Source organism: Hyla sarda, chromosome 2, assembly GCF_029499605.1.
Source record: "Hyla sarda isolate aHylSar1 chromosome 2, aHylSar1.hap1, whole genome shotgun sequence".
Classification (NCBI taxonomy): Eukaryota; Metazoa; Chordata; class Amphibia; order Anura; family Hylidae; genus Hyla; species Hyla sarda.
Window position 1 is genome coordinate 220501552 of NC_079190.1, and position 13960 is coordinate 220515511.

The following is a 13960-nucleotide window of genomic DNA, read 5'->3' on the forward strand; positions in this document are numbered from 1 at the left end:
ATACTGTTAAATAATACAGAAGTTGCGGTAAAATCACCATTTTAACCTCTTAAGGACCCAGGACGTACGGGGACGTCCCCGCACCCTGGGCTTTAAGGACCCAGGACGTCCCCGTACGTCCTGGTGTTTTCCGGTCCCTGCCGCGCGCCGGGCAGAGATCGGAAGTGGATGCTTGCTGAAATGCTTCAGCAGGCATCCAGGGCAAATGCCGAGGGGGGCCATGTAGGCCCCCCATGTCGGCGATCGCCGCAAATCGCGAGGGAAATCGCCCTTGCGATCTGCGGCGATACCGGGCTGATCGGGTCTCTGGGACCCGACCGCCCAGTAATTTTGCATGATCCCGGCTGTCACAGACAGCCAGGACCATGCTAAAGTATAGCAGCGAGGTGGCAAGCCTGCCACCTCCTCCTATCCCCTATGATCCGTCGGTTAGCTAACCGACCAATCCCGGGGGGGGCAGTTACTTCCTCCTGCCTTGCCCGGCCCCTTGAAGTCCAGAGAGGATGGGAGGAAGACCGGAGGATGCGGCGGCTGACGGGGGAGTGCTGCGGCCCGGCCCCGGTACTTACCATGTCCCTGAAGACCCGGATCCCAGCGATGAAGACGGCGGCGGCGGCGACAGGTGAGTTCTTCTTCAGCCGCGGTTGGGCCCTTTACAGCAATGCACGTCACCGTAAAGTGACATGCATTGCTGTATTGGGACCCTGTATACTACAACTCCCAGCATGCCCAGACAGCCCTTGGCGTCTGGGCATGCTGGGAGTTGCAGTTTTGCAACTTCTGGAGGTCCACAGTTTTGGGACCACTGTGCCCTTCCAGATGTTGCAAAACTACACATCCTCAGCATGCCCTTACTGTCCAGGCATGCTGGGAGTTGTAGTTCTGTAACATCTGGCCCTTCAGATGTTTCAGAACTACAACTCCCAGCATGCCTGGACAGTTTTGGCATACTGGGAGTTGTAGTTTTGCAACATCTGGAAGGGTACAGATTGGAAACCACTGTATTAGTGGTCTGCAAACTGTAGTCCTCCAGATGTTGCAAAACTACAACTCCAAGCATGCTGGGAGTTGTAGTTCGGCAACATCTGGCTCTAAAGATGTTGCCGAACTACTACTTCCAGCATGCCTGAGAATGTTTGGGAGTTGTGGTTTTGCAACAACTGGAGGCACACTGGTTGGGAAACATTGTCTGTTTCCTAACTCAGTGTTTCCCTACCCGTGTGCCTCCAGCTGTTGCAAAACTATAACTACCAGCCTGCACTGATAGACTGTGCATGCTGGGAGTTGTAGTTTTGCAACAGCTGGAGGTCGTCCCCCCCCCTGTGAATGTACAGGGTGCATTCACATGGACAGGGGGCTTACAGTGAGTATCAGGCTGCAAGTTTGCAATGCAGCAAATTTTGCGTGGCAGCTCAAACTCGCAGCAGGAAACTCGCTGTAATCCCCCGCCCGTGTGACTGTACCCTAAAAACACTACACTACACTACACTAACACAAAATAAAATAAAAAGTAAAAAACACTACATATACACATACCCCTACACAGCCCCCTTCCCCAATAAAAATGAAAAACGTCTGGTACGCCACTGTTTCCAAAATGGAGCCTCCAGCTGTTGCAAAACAACAACTCCCAGTATTGCCGGACAGCCGTTGACTGTCCAAGCATGCTGGGAGTTTTGCAACAGCTGGTGGCACCCTGTTTGTGAATCACTGACGTAGAATACCCCTAGGTCCACCCCTATGCAAATCCTTAATTCAGGCCTCAAATGCGCATGGCGCTCTCACTTCGGAGCCCTGTCGTATTTCAAGGCAACAGTTTAGGGCCACATATGGGGTATCGCCGTACTCGGGAGAAATTGCCTAACAAATTTTGTTTTTTTTTCTCCTTCCCACCTTATGAAAAGGTGAAGTTGGGGTCTACACCAGCATGTAAATAAATTTTTTACACTAACATGCTGGTGTTGCCCTATACTTTTCATTTTGACAAGAGGTAAAAGGGAAAAAAGACCCCCAAAATTTGTAATGCAATTTCTCCTGACTATGGAGATACCCCATATGTGGGCGCAAAGTGCTCTGGGGGCGCACAACAAGGCCCAGAAGGGAGAGTGCGCCATGTACATTTGAGGTGATTTGCACAGGGGTGGCTGATTGTTACAGCGGTTTTGACAAACGCAAGAAAAAACAAAACCCCACATGTGACCCCATTTCGGAAACTACACCCCTCACGGAATGTAATGAGGGGTGCAGTGAGAATTTACACCCCACTGGTGTCTGACAGATCTTTGGAACAGTGGGCTGTGAAAATTAAAAATGCTCACTTTACGCCTTGTTACGTTCCTCAAGGGGTCTAGTTTCCAAAATGGTACGCCATGTGGGGGTTATTTTGCTGTCCTGGCACCATAGGGGCTTCCTAAATGCGACATGCCCCTCGAGCAAAATTTGCTCTCAAAAAGCCAAATATGACTCCTTCTCTTCTGAGCATTGTAGTTCGCCCTAGTGCACTTCAGGTCAACTTATGGGGTACCTTCATACTCAGAAGAGATGGGGTTACAAATTTTGGGGGGTATTTTCGGCTATGAACCCTTCCAAAAATGTGAAATTTGGGGGGAAAACACACATTTTAGTGATTTTTTTTTTTTTTTTTTTTTACGTATGCAAAAGTCGTGAAACCCCTGTGGGGTATTAAGGCTCACTTTATTTCTTGCTACGTTCCTCAAGGGGTCTAGTTTCCAAAATGGTATGCCATGTGTTTTTTTTTTGCTGTCCTGGCACCATAGGGGCTTCCTACATGCGACATGCCCCCGAGCAAAATTTGCTCTCAAAAAGCCAAATATGACTCCTTCTCTTCTGAGCATTGTAGTTCGCCCGTAGTACACTTCAGGTCAACTTATGGGGTACCTTCATACTCAGAAGAGATGGGGTTACAAATTTTGGGGGGTATTTTCTGCTATTAACCCTTGCAAAAATGTGAAATTTGGGGAAACACACATTTTAGTGAAATTTTATTTTTATTTTTTTACATATGCAAAAGTCGTGAAACACCTATGGGGTATTAAGGCTCACTTTATTCCTTATGGCACCATAGGGGCTTCCTAAATGCAACATGCCCCCCAAAAACCATTTAAGAAAAACATACTCTCCAAAATCCCCTTGTCGCTCCTTCGCTTCTGAGCCCTCTACTGTGCCCACCGAACACTTTACATAGACATATGAGGTATGTGCTTACTCGAGAGAAATTGGGCTACAAATATAAGTATAAATTTTCTCCTTTTACCCCTTGTAAATATTCAAAAATTGAGTCTACTAGAACATGCGAGTGTAAAAAATGGAGATTGTGAATTTTCTCCTTCACTTTGCTGCTATTCCTGTGAAACACCTAAAGGGTTAAAACGCTGACTGAATGTTATTTTGAATACTTTGGGGGGTGCAGTTTTTATAATGGGGTCATTTGTGGTGTATTTCTAATATGAAGACCCTTCAAATCCACTTCAAACCTGAACTGGTCCCTGAAAAATTGTGAATTTGGAAATTTTGTGAAAAATTGGAAAATTGCTGCTGAACTTTGAAGCCCTCTGGTGTCTTCCAAAAGTAAAAACACATACATTTTATGATGCAAACATAAAGTGGACATATTGTATATGTGAATAAATTTTTTTTTATTTGGAATATCCATTTTCCTTACAAGCAGAGGCTTTAAAGTTAGAAAAATGCAAAATTTTCACATTTTTCATCAAATTTGGGGATTTTCACTAAGAAAGGATGCAAGATACCACAAAATGTTACCACTATGTTAAAGTAGAATATGTCACGAAAAAACAACCTCGGAATCAGATTGATTAGTAAAAGCATTCCAGAGTTATTAATGTTTAAAGTGACAGTGGTCAGATGTGCAAAAAATGGCCGGGTCCTAAGGTGTAAAATGGCTGGGTCCTTAAGGGGTTAATTAATGTTCTACGCTCAGACATTCCCATGGGTAATTTTAACCAGATGTCTATTTTTCTCTTAACTTCTCCAACAATGGAGCTAGATTTAGCCTAATATAGTCCTTAGGGTTACTACTAATACTAATCCCCAAATATTCCAAGCTCTCAGGATATTTTATTACTTTCAATTCACCATAGCTTTCTTCCCCTGAATCCTCCAGAATCAATAACGAAGATTTTTTCCAATTAATTGAGAGTCCAGAGATGCACCCGAATTTCTGTACATCCTGTATTATTTCCCCAAGGTGTAACTTCGGGTCGTCCTTCACAAACAATATTAGATCCTCCACATATAGTGCAATTTTCCCTTCCTCTCCTCCCCGGCCAAAGCTCTGGAAACAAGATTTATTTTTAAGGTAAACGACCAATGGTTCAATAAATAAAAGAAATAATAATGGTGACAGGGGACACCCTTGTCTCGTACCTTTAGTAAGGGTGAATTGACTAGATATACGGTAACATCATTAATTTTAATTCTCGCTCTTGGATGATCGTACAACATCTTAACATATTTTATATACCTCTGTCCAATACCAAACTGCTCTAAAGCCCTCCATAGGAAGGCCCACTCCACCCTGTCAAATGCCTTTTCTGCATCTAACGACAGGATGGAGTGCACCCCCCTATCACCAAGCTGGATAGCCGAGAAAACTCTCCTAACATTCTCAATCCCATTCCTGTTCTTCATAAATCCCGCCTGATCATTCCCCACCAGATCTTCAATTACCCCTTTCAATCGTAACGTTAATACCTTTGCAAAAAATTTTGCGTCCGTATTTAACAATGAGATGGGCCTGTTGGATCCCATCTTCCTTGCATCTTTACCCTTTTTTAAGATTAGTACTATCATAGCTTCCCCCATTGACTGCGGAAGAGTCCCCTGTCTAAAGGATTCATCTAGAACCTCTTGGAGTTTACCTAACAGTGTATTACCCAATTTGCGGTATACCACAAATGGAAATCCATCCATCCTGGGTGCTGTATTCCCAGAGAAGGATCCCAGAGCCCGTTCCAACTCATATAAATTAATTCTAGAATCCAGATTCTCTCTCTGGGCAGCCCTCAATCTGGGTAGGTAAATTTTTGCGAAAAACGCATAATTTCCCCCTTTGGAATGCTGAACCTCCGTCTCATATAATTAAGAAAAGAACCAAGCAAAACTAGCTTCAACCTTTTCTGCAGTGGTCCTAAGTAAACCATCCCCATCCTTAATTGAATTTATGAAATTTCCACTCTGCTGGTTCCTTATAAGTTGACTCAATAGTTTATTTGTCCGACCCCCTTCATAATATTGTGTTTGATTTTGAAAAAAAATTTGGTTTAGGGCTTTTTCTTCTAAATATAGTTTAAGATCCTGATTCTTTTTCTCTAGCTTTTTTAGATTAGCGACAGAGGCATCCCTGGACAGTTCAGCCTCTGCCATTTCAATTTCTTTTTCCAGCTCTTTCTCTTTGGCACTGAACCCCCTCTTTTTACTGCAAATCTCTCTATACAGGAGATCCCTAATAAATGCTTTCAAAGCATCCCAATCTACTCTCAGCTCTGCCGTGCCTTTATTGATCTCCCAAAATTCGTCTATTTCATTTTTTATCTTATCCCAATCCTCCAAGATATTAAGCCAGTGTGGGTTGATTTTAAACATCCTACTCGTACTTCCCTCCTTCTTCCCACCAATCCTTAAATTCATACTATAGTGATCTGAAATGCCTCTAGATTCGTACTTCAGACCCTCTACATATCCAAGCGCCTTGTCATTGCATAGCACCAGGTCGATATGAGAAGCCGCATCATATGAGCTGCTTCTACATGAAAACATTTTCTTATCCCCATACAACTCCCTCCAAACATCCCTCCAGCCAGCTTCTTCAGTGAATTTCCCCAAAGGGGATGACCACTTATTCCTTAATTCCTTTCATGAATGTCTATCTAATGTATTATCTAGTATATAATAGAAATCACCACATATATATAAATCATGTCTATCCCTGTTCTTCAAGAAGGCCACTAGCACCACCAGCACCTGATTGGAAAACAGGGGGGGGGGGGGGAATATAGAAAGGCTAAGACCACCAATCGCCCCTCCATAGTGCCTTCCAAAAAGGCATATCTTCCGCTACTGTCTATCTCCTGAGACTGGATGATCCTTTAGATCAATACCTGAATGGACCAAAACCGATACTCCAGCGGAAAGACCAGAACCAAAAGCATGAAATTCCTGCGCTGCCCATTTTTTATGTACCAATGCTATCGCTTCTCTAGTCAAATGAGTTTCTATAAGGCAAATAATCGCTGGCAAATGTCCTTTAATACTATCAAAAATGGCACATCTTTTACTTTTTTCTTTAAGCCCTCGAATGTTCCATGTTACTATCCTGACTCCCATTTACTCTTCGATAGGTGGAAGAAAGAGAGAGAGAGAGGAAGAAAGAAAAAAAAATGCCCCTGCTCTGGTCCCCCTCCCCTTCTGCCTCATCTAACATATGAGACTCTCAACTAGGTACCCCTAACCCCCGCACTCCCGCAACCCCCAGACCCCCCCCTCTCAGATAACTTCATATTTGACATTAATCTCACCCGTCTCATTATAGACCTTATAATCAATTTATATTTATAAACCCTTTCCTTCCATCCAAGCTGAGGCTTCGGCTGCTGATTGAAAAAAAGAACAGATTCCTTATATACTATTCTAAGCTTTGCTGGAAATAATAATGAAAACGTAATCCCTGCTGTAGCCAATCTTCTCTTAACCTCCTTGTAAGACATCCTATCTTTCTGCGTATCTTTAGAAAATCAGGAAATAGGCTGATCATAGAGTTGTTATAACATAATGAGTCACCTTTACCCCTTGCAATATGCAAAATATTATCTCTATCCTTTGAGCATAACACTTTGGCCAGTATAGTTCTAGGTGGGCCCCCAGGTACAGGTTTTTTAAAAGGGATACGGTGCAATCTCTCTATACCAAACAGTGATGATAGCTTAGATTCAACCAAGTTTCCCTTAATTCAGACCTCTAAGAAGTCACACAAATTAGTTTTTCCCACATCCTCTGGAAATCCAATAAATCCAATATTACATCTCCTATTTCTATCTTCCATATCTTGCAGCTTTTTCCTAAGCAACTCATTCTGGTCAGCCATCCTATCATTGACAATTTTTGCAGTTTTAATGCTTTCTTCCATCTGGGGGATCAAGGTTTCTATATTTTTCTCATGGTCCTTGATTTTACTCAAATCAGATCTAATTAGAGTCACATCAGATGATACTGCTCCCACTTGTAGAGAAAGTTCATGTCATTTTCTATTATTAATCTGAATTTCATGCAATATTTCTTCCAGCATAGTAGAATGTCTCTCTGGTCCCTCAGCTGATTCTACTCCCTCCTCCACCTCCAAAACAGCATATGTAGAGCCAGTAGCTGCTTCACCCGTCACTTTATCTTTTGTTGTTTTGGCTCTCGTGGTTGCTAAGGGCGATTTCAAGTATTTATCCAATTTGCCATTCCCTGTTTTTTCTCATCCTGGGCTCCCTCCTCTCGACCTTCTGGGATTCATTTTGGGGGCCATCTTCTTATTAGATATAGAGAACTCCTTAAAGTTAACCTGGATGAATTATTGTAAGGGAGGTACCCCAGCATACACCTGGATAGAGAAAAAATGCAATACATAACAATACAATCTTTACAAACCGCACCATATATTTTAGTTGTAATGATTTGCCAGGCTGTTTTGGTTAATATTACATACGGGAGCAGGAGTCCCTTTCCAGAAATTGCCGGTCAGAGTAGTTTTTCCAGATGGCACAGGGCCACTGCATTACACCTGATTTACACCTCCGGAAAATACCTGGAATTTGATTAAACAGCTACCTTCAATATAAGCACATTTTCTTCCAACTGATTCCCAGCCAATAAAGTGGGCAGGCTCACTCGCTAGATTGACAGGTTTTTACTCACAGTTCTGTGCACAGGTTTTCGCACGTCCCTTCGGCAGGACCTATTTACTCCCTGCAACCACTCTCATGTAGATAACATAATAGATCTTATCAGATATACAGAAAGGTCTGACCCGACAGAGGAAAATCAAAATCACGTACTGTATTCTATATCTTGCTTGACCAACCAAGTTACATAGCCCAAAAGTTCACTGTGGGAATAGACAGTATCATGCCATTAAAACCTCTAGACCTCGACCTGCCCAGCTCAGCTCATAGTCTTTACATCTCTTCATGCCATAGCTCTTTAAAACAAAGCAGTCACAAAAAAGTTCTTACATAAACGGCTTCTAAAGGTGCGGAGCGAGCGCTGTCTCTTTTGCAGCCACCGCTGCCTCATCACCGTCACGCCCTCCGCAGAAAAATGAGTCCGGCTGCATGCTCCCACGTGTCGGGGGCAGCGGTGGCAACCGCACCCCCTCAAAGCGCCGCCAGCCTTCATCCATACCTCCATCGAGTCGCCGTCGCTCCGGGCAGAGGCCCCAGGTCTTCGGGCTTTCCACAGTGACCCCATCCGCAACGGGCACAGGGGCACAGATTCTGCCAGATTCCTCCACACGGCTAAGATCTGGCCCTCCACAGCAGTCCGTCGCCAATTGGTCCAGGGGACAATCTCCATTCTCAGCCGCAGGGAAAGAGTCAGAGGGGAGACAGGCATTCATAAGGGAGCGAGGCCGGGAGAGCGGGAGTACGCGAACCAGACGGAGCAGCAGGAAACGACGTCATCCTGCACAGGTACCTCCCCCACTCCAAGTGCCGAAGTGTAAAATTGTTAAAAAATGGCCCTTTTTGGAGATGGACCGGCTGAAGGGGAGGAGGTAGGCCTGAATTTTGAACTGAAAAACTCAAATGAGGTTTTGGGTTCAAAATGTGTAATTTTTTCTTATGCTGCTACCCTTTTATAATCCATCATTTTGGGGCCAGGTAGTTCGATAACTTGGCGAAGTGAGAACAGTATGAGTGTATGATGGTTTGTGAACATAGGTGTAGAAGCACAAATGGATGAAAGGATGGCAGCATATGTCAACTTTACTGCTTTATGTTTTTTCAATGCAGAGGAGGAGCATATAATTGTTAAAAAGTGTATTTTTGGAGATGGACAGGCAGGCTAAAGGGGAGGAGGTAGGCCTGAATTTTGAACTTAAAAACTCAAATCGGGTTTTGGGTTCAAAATGTATAATTTTCCCGTATGCTGCTACCCTTTTATAATCCATAATTTTTGGGCCAGGTATTCCGATAACTTGGTGACATGAGAACAGTATGACTCTAGGATGGTTTGGGAAAAGGCTATTTGTGGAAATGGACAGGCAGACTGAAGGGGAGGAGGTAGGCCTGTATTTTGAACTTAAAAACTTAAATGTTTTTACCTATCTTGACCTCATATCCCATTCCCTTATCCCGTCCTCATGTCCCATCCTCTTATCCTGTCCTTATATCCCAACCTCATATCTTGTCCTCACATGCTATCCTCATATTCTATCCTCATATGCTATCCTCCTATCCCATCCTCATATGCTTTCCTCCTATACCGACCTCATATCCTATCCCGTCCTCATATCTTGACCTCATATCCTGTCCTCATATCCCAACCTCATATCCCATCCTCTTATGCTATATTAATAACCCAACCTCATATCTCGCCCTCATATCCTGTCCTCATATCCCGACCTTATATCTCATCCTCATATTCCAACCTCATATCCTGACCTCATATCCTGTCCTCATATGCTATCCTCATATCCCGTCCTCATATGCTATCCTCATATCCCATCCTCATATGCTGTACTCATATCCCGACCTTATATCCTGACCTGATATCCCATCCTCATATCCCGACCTCATATCCTGTCCTCATTTCCCGTCTTCAAATCCCATCCTCATATCCCGACCTCATATCCTGTCCTCATATTCCGACCTCATATTCCGACCTCATAACCCGACCTCATATCCTGTCCTCATTTCCTGACCTCATATGCTATCCTCACATCCCATCCTCATATGCTGTCCTCATATCCTGACTTCATATCCCGTCCTCATGTCTCAACCTAACATCCTGTCCTCATATACCGACCTTATATCCCGTCCTTTTATCCCGTCCTTATATTCCGTCCTCATATCCCATCCTTATATCTCAACCTCATATCTTAACCTCCTATCCTGACCTCCTATCCCTACCTCCTAACCCGACCTCCTATGCTGACCTCCTATCCCGACCTCCTATCTCGACCTCATATCCCATCCTCATTTCCTGTGCATATATCACAACCTCCTATCCAGTCCTCCTATCTCCACCTCCTATCCTGTTCTCATAGCCCGTCCTCACAGCCTAACCCCATATCCCATCCCCATATCTCAACCTCATATTCTGTTCTCATATCCCGCCCTCATATCTTGACCTCATATCCCGTCCTCATATCCCATCCTCCTATCCTGTCCTCCTATCTCCACCTCATATCCTGTCCTCATATCCCGTCCTCACATCCAGACCTCATATCCCAAACTCATATCGCATTTTCATAGCAGACCCCATATCCCGTCCCAATATGCTTTCCCCATATCCTGTCCCGATATCCCGACCTCATATTCCGTCCTCATATCCCGACTTCATATCCTGTCCTTATATCCAGTCCTCATATCCCGTCCTCATATCCCGACCTCATATCCCATCCTTATATCCTGTCCTCATATCCCATCCTCATATGCTATCCTCAAATCCCGTCCCCATATCCCGATCTCATATGCTATCCCCATATCCCGTCCTCATATCCCAACCTCATATCCCGTCCTCATATCCCGTCATGATATCCCAACCTCATATCTACCTCCTATCCTGACCTCCTATTCCGACCTTCTATCCCGACCTCATATCCTGATCTCCTATCCCCTCCTCCTATCTCAACCTCATATCCTGTCCTCATATCCCGACCTCCTTTCCCGTCCTCCTATTCCATCCTCATATCCTGTCCTCATATCCTTTTCTCCTATTCCGACCTCATGTCCCGTCCTCATATCCTGACCTCCTATCCAGTCCTCCTATCTCGACCTCATATCCTGTCCTCATATCCTGACCTCATATCCATCCTCATATCTTGACTTCCTATCCTGACCTCCTATCTCGACCTTCTATCCCATCCTCATATCCCTTCCTCATATCCCGACCTCATATCCCGTCCTCATATACGTCCTGTTATCACGACCTAATATACTGTCCTCATATCCTGACCTCACATCCCATCCTCATATCCCTACCTCATATCCCAACGTTATATCCTGTCCTCTTATCCTGTCCTCATATCCCATCCTCATGTCCCGACCTCATATGCCATCCTCATATGCTGTCCTCATATCCCGACCTCATATCCCGTCCTCCTATCCCGTCCTCATATCCCATCCTCATATCCCGTCCTCATATCCCAACCTCATATCCTGTCCTCATATGCTATCCTCATATCCCATCCTCATATGCTGACCTCATATCCCGTCCTTATGTCCCAACCTCATATCCCGTCCTCATATCCCGACTTTATATCCTGACCTCATATGGTATCCTCATATCCCATCCTCAAATCCTGTCCCTATATCTCGACCTCCTATCCCGTCCTCATATTCCATTCTCATATTCTGTCCTCATATCTCAACCTCATAGCCCATCCTTATATCCTGTCCTCATATTCTGACCTCCTATCTTGACCTCATATCTCATCCTCATATCCTATCCTCACATCCTGTCTTTATATCCCGACCTCATATACCATCCTTATATCCCATCCTCATATCCCGACCTCATATCCCATCCTTATGTCCCATCCTCATATCCTGTCCTCAGATGGGACTGATTTGTGATGAAGATATTATAAGCTGAAAATAGAAGGGGACGTGGTTTGTGGGACTGGGCATGATCTGCAAGCCAGACCGATGCACAAAAAGGGTAGATAATATAAGGAATGGGGCTTAAAATTTAGGCTTGTCTTTGTGAGATGGGGTGTGGCTTGCAAGCCGAATTGACACATTCACCAGGAGCTTGTGGAGTAAGGTACTGGAAGTCCCATATACTTGCATTGGACTTGAAACAAAAACCCATCTTTTATATAAGGGTGTATGTAAGGGTTAATTTAACTATCATATCTTTTATTTGACATATAAGTAATATGTGTACCAGGTATTATTGAAATATCTCCAGCTGTACGGAAGCTATGTGGTCACATACATTTCCCAATTATTTGGTTTGATAAGGTTAAGTTAGGGTTAAATCACCTATCATATCTTTGTTGTTGACATATAAGTAACATGTGTGCCAATTTTCATGTTAATATCTTTAGCCGTTTGGATGTGATGCTGGAACATACACACATACATACACACACTCACACACATTGGGAGAGATTTATCAAAACCTGTCCACAGGAAAAGTTGTCCAGTTGCCCATAGCAACCAATCAGCTTGCTTCTTTCCTTTTTTAATAAGGCCTTTGTAAAATGAAAGAACCAATCTGATTGGTTGCCATGGAGTGGCTGCACCACTCTTGCTCTGCACAAGTTTTGATAAATCTCCCCCATTGAGTTTATATATATATATATATATATATATATATATATATAGATGCAAATCATAAAATGTTGCAGCAACTTGTAATACCTTTTTTATTGGACTAACAGCATTTTGTAGAGACAAGCTTTCGGGATTCCTCCCTTTATCAAGTCCAAAGCAAATCTAATACGGCTACTAATATGGCTACTCAAATTTACTATACATATATATATATATATATATATATATATATATATATATACAGACAAAAATGGTGACCGCAGCACTCCAAGTAAATGTGCAAAAAAAGTTTATTCCAGGATAAATACAGGCAACGTTTCTGTGGCAACGTTTCTGTTTCTTGAAAATGGTGGTGTGAGGCCACAGAAACGTTGCCTGTATTTATCCCGGAATAAACTTTTTTTTGCACATTTACTTGGAGTGCTGTGGTCACCATTTTTGTCTGTATTACCTTTTGGACCCAGGACCAGGGTCCCAGAGACTGACTGCACCCACGCACAGTTGGCTTGGGAGTGCTGCTCTTCAACCTAAATATATATATATATATATATATATATATATATATATATATATATAGATTAAAGCAGACAGAATAGAAGTGCTATGTAGAAGAAAATGGTGGAAAAATGCAAAAATTACCCTTTTCCATAGCAATAGTGACATGTATCTATATATCTATATATATATATATATATATATATTATATGTGTGTGTGTTTACATTTCCTCCTTTGCTTATAGAACTGTGAGACAAGGTTGGTGACATCACACATGTGACATCACAGAGGATCATCTATATCTTTGCCTTTCTTATAATCAGGCAGCAAAGAAGACAAGACATTTCAAGGATCAGAGGGAGGATGGCCAGGAGCAGCCAAATACAACCAACAAACCAAAAAGATTGGTTCTTAGCATACCTTCAAAATGCCTAGGACGGGATAAAGAAAACATTCAGCAAAGAGAAGTTGAAAGGGGTAATCCAGGATGAGAAAATCAGAGCTGATTTTTTCTGAAAACTGCACCACCTCTGTCCTAATGTTGTGTGTGATATAGCTGCTCAGTTCTTCAAAAGTGAAAGGAGAAAACTTGTAATACTACATACAACATGAGGACAGGTATAGTGCTGGGTTTGGAAACAAATAGCTCTGTTTTCTATTCCCTTTTAACAAACTCCTAGGATCCAGCAACATTCATATGATGGACGGCAAAGGTAGGACACTACATGTTTTTCTATACATTTCTCACTATTAACACCAGATTCATGTAACTAACACAATCATTTCACTGGCCTCAGTGCTGAACTTCTAGACACACAGGGGAGATTTATCAAAACCTATGTACAGGAAGAGTATCATCTTTCATCCTTTAGAGATTTTTGGGGAGATTTATCAAAATCTGTGCAAAGGAAAAGTTGACCAGTTGCCAATAGCAACCAAT